This window comes from Amphibalanus amphitrite, unplaced genomic scaffold (genome assembly GCF_019059575.1).
Source record: "Amphibalanus amphitrite isolate SeventyFive unplaced genomic scaffold, NRLGWU_Aamphi_draft 001051F_arrow, whole genome shotgun sequence".
Taxonomy (NCBI): Eukaryota; Metazoa; Arthropoda; class Thecostraca; order Balanomorpha; family Balanidae; genus Amphibalanus; species Amphibalanus amphitrite.
In genome coordinates, this window is record NW_024882545.1 from 1 (window position 1) to 3,676 (window position 3,676).

The 3,676-nt window shown below is 48.4% G+C and overlaps 1 long non-coding RNA gene across 1 annotated transcript; it reads right to left on the bottom strand.

Annotated features, from left to right (window-relative positions):
* Window positions 1-694: 694 nt before the first annotated feature.
* Window positions 695-2,894, bottom strand: LOC122369579. The gene is made up of 2 exons (XR_006254428.1): window positions 2,770-2,894; window positions 695-1,403 (listed from the first exon to the last, which is right to left on the bottom strand). It is a non-coding gene; the product is annotated as an uncharacterized LOC122369579 (long non-coding RNA).
* Between the last annotated feature and the right edge of the window lie 782 nt (window positions 2,895-3,676).

The following is a 3,676-nucleotide window of genomic DNA, read 5'->3' on the forward strand; positions in this document are numbered from 1 at the left end:
GCCATATCGATTACAAAACACACTAAAGGAATTCGTAGGTATAGATCAGAGGATACTTCACCTCCTTTAGCTGGCGCGTCAATAGGTATAAAGTAATCTTTGGCGTCTACGCACTAGCAACATCTATAATGCAAACGCAGTTCAGAAACCATCCACTAAAATTGTAACAAGGCAAGGGTTGGTCAAATAAATTATCTCACCGGTGATAAATAGCAAACGAATACAAAACAAGCACAACAAAGCATTCCACACTCGTTTAGACTGTACAACATGCCTACATAAGACATTGCAGCAGTGTACGAGGAAAACATTCTTTAAAGATGCTAACGTGGGAGTTTTAAAAGTTTGGTGAACACAGTTACGAGTCACTGCACAAGAAATGTAGCGCGGTCGCCAGCCGGCCCAGGCGAAAGAGTCGACGGAGACGGCGTCAAACAACCCGAGAGGGGTAGTTTCATCCGCATCAGCGGAGGCGCTCTCTCTACCAAGGTCGTCAGTTACCAGCCGCAGCACCCTGCTGGCGATTTGATAGCTGCTCTCATTCTCAGCTGGCTGAGCGCCATGTGCCGGGTCATCCGGCTCCATGATTTCCCCTTTCATTAGCAGCTGCTGTTGTAGTTATTGTTGTTGCGTTCCTTTCAGCCGCTGCCGCAGCATAGCCGTACGGTTCTGGATGGTTCTCACGGCGGCAGCCAGGGTCATCCGTCCTGCCAGCTCCGCCGCCAGGCGCGCGCAGCGTCGCGCGCGCCTGCCTTGCAGATAGTGCTGCCCAAGTCGATCGGCGGACGGCGCTACCGTTGGGATAGGGCGCCAGCCTCGCGCGCGAGGGCGTCCATCCGCTCGTTGCCCGGAAGCCCGCAGTGTGCAGGAACCCACTGCATTATCACTGGATGGCCCCCTCGGTGAGCGCTGCCAGCAGCCCCCATATGTCTGCGGCCAGAGGGGCTCTCTGGGCCGCCGCGCCGCTCCGCAGGAGGGCCAGCGCCGCCATCGAGTGGGTACAGACGATAATTATCGGAAGAGAGGTGTCGCGACCAGTCTTGGTCAACAGCTCCTCCAACACCGCTCTTAGGGCGAATAGCTCGCCGCGCGTGCTAGAGCAGAGGGCGCCTGCCGCGACACGCACCTCCCGGATGTCGCGGTTCGGGGGGGGGGTGGCCCCTCCTCCTCCATCTAGCACACCATCGGTGGCGGAGCTGTCTGACCAGATCAAGCTCGCCTCAGACGGGAGCTCCGCCAGACGACTTTCCGCCGCCTTGGCTCGCCAGCCGTCGCGCCCAAACTCGCTTCAGGCCGTGAGTCTATAGCCGGCGCGGTGGCGTGGCTTCGCCATACTAGCCTTGGGTGGGTTGTCCTCAGAGAACGCGTTCGCATTGGCGAGGAGGCGAGCAGCGCCACGAGTCCTGAAATGACCAAACAATATCAATGGACAATCAAAATTGTGAAAATTGGCATTAACTGCGCAACTGATGTTTGCTTCTTTGTTTATTAGGGGTTACGGGCGCTACGGTGGTCATTTTGCACCCATGACGCTGTTCTGGTGAACCTGCGCAACTGAGCAGTGATCATGCCATAACTTATATTTGGCGTAGTGGCAGGGTTCCACCTAAAATTTCGGCGCACGTCAGGTGTTAAGTTACATGCGACAAATTCAGCGCATGTCAGTTGGGGAGACTAACCCCGCGTTCGATGTCTCCCGGACGGCAAAGATTCTACGCCGTCCGGCCAATCACGTTTCATAACCACAGCCGAGCCCCAGCTGACCTTGGACGGGATTGGCTGGACGACGTAGAATCTTCGTCATCCGAGAGACATCGAACGCGGGGTAAGGCTGCTGGAGTGCTGGAATAATATAAAACGAGGGCACCAAAAATTGATCCTAAATGACCATACTTGGACATTAATGCAGACCCTCTCTGTATCACCAATTGTCAGAAAACAACCATGTGTTTGAAAGAGCGTTAGAGAGTCATGAAGCCAGGATAAAACAAAGTGCTATTTTCTCAAAGCAGCTTTTACATGATAGAGTTAGGTAACTCTCTCTCTCCATTAACCATTCGCAAGGCCAAAAAGGCCTATTGGTTTTGAAAGGCATTGGATTACAAGCTGAGCATTTTTTACTTTATCATAAAATGTTAAACCTGCGTGTAGATGAAGTCTGAACGGTGGTTTGTAGGCTGATAGGTTGGAGGTTGGAGGTTAGTAGGGAAGGGAAGGTCAGGATAATTTCTGCTTTTTATTTTCATTGGACTTTAGCCTTCATCAACACACGCATCAAAAATATTTACTTGAGCATCTTCAAGCCTCAATATACAACAAGGTGTGCCACAACAAATTAAAAATTGATGATATGCCAATATATGGCCATGATTTTTACCACCAGAATTGAATTAAATGCCTATTGATGCCTTACCTAATAGGCTGAAATCTGATTAACCAAGCATTTTTTCTTGTCAATTGGCAGTCTAAAATTTGGCTGGCTTGAGCACGACGCTATTGCTCTAGCAGAATCTCAAACAGATGTCTACCAAGTGCCACTCCCAAGAAAGTTTTTCAAGATTCTAAAACCACAAACTTTGTTGCTGCCTGATCATGTGATGGTTGATCAAATGATAGCACTCCATCTGAGGCCAGTTTTACAAACAGAAAATAGCCACCTGCCGGATTATTCTGCCTCAAGGCTAATTCACATATGGAGCATAAATGGTGGAGCCCAGGTTTAAAAGGAACAGGTTTCAAGACAATCGGCATGACAAACCAACACCTTACCTGCAGTTCAAGTTTGTCGATTTCTTTATCAAAATCTAGTCTTCGTCTAATCCACAAATCAAGATAAAATTACTGGATAGGTACAACTTCTTCTTATTCTTCTTCTGCACCTCACCCGCCGCCCCCTACACTTGGGCTTCGGTAAAAACTGGATTGCATCAGCTGGCTGGCCAGCTGGCGACGTACGATAGGTATTTAAATATAGATATAAGCTAGGTATTAGGTTGGACATAAATATTTTGAATGGCTTTAAATGAAAAATTGATAGGTAGATATTTATTCTTTTATATCTAGCCTAAATATGTAAGAAGCACTGCTAGCGCCACCATACGGCGCCAGCTGGCAAATAATCCAGTTAATACTAGAGCCCCTACACTTCTCCCTTATTCTGATAAATATATTTACATAATTTTCACAAAAATGCCACTCAACGGGGTAGATCTAAAAAAGTGCAGGGCTTAAATTTTGAGCTATAGAGTTCTCAGTGATTTTGAGACACCCAATATGTCTTCGGCACGCCGTATTTGTCTCTCACTGCCTGCGAATTCGGCGATATGATTGGTCGAAGGCCGACGCTATGGGTCCAAGAAAAGGCCAAGATTCCTGCCAAGATTCTTACAGATAGCCAAGGCCGATGACTGACGTGACTGACGGCATGTTACTGCCCTTGGCATATTGCCAATGCACTGCTCGGTCATATCCGCAGTAATGTCAACAGTCATATCGGAAGTAATATGGTAACTATACGCAAAAACCATTTGGCGTATAGCTACCATACTTTTCCGATAACGAGACATTCTAGATCAATCTCTCTGCTGTTGGCGACATCTGCTGAGAAATCCCAAGACCGAACGCAAGCACATAAAAGTAATGCACTCTAAGGATGCGTTCGAAATCTGGGAAGTGA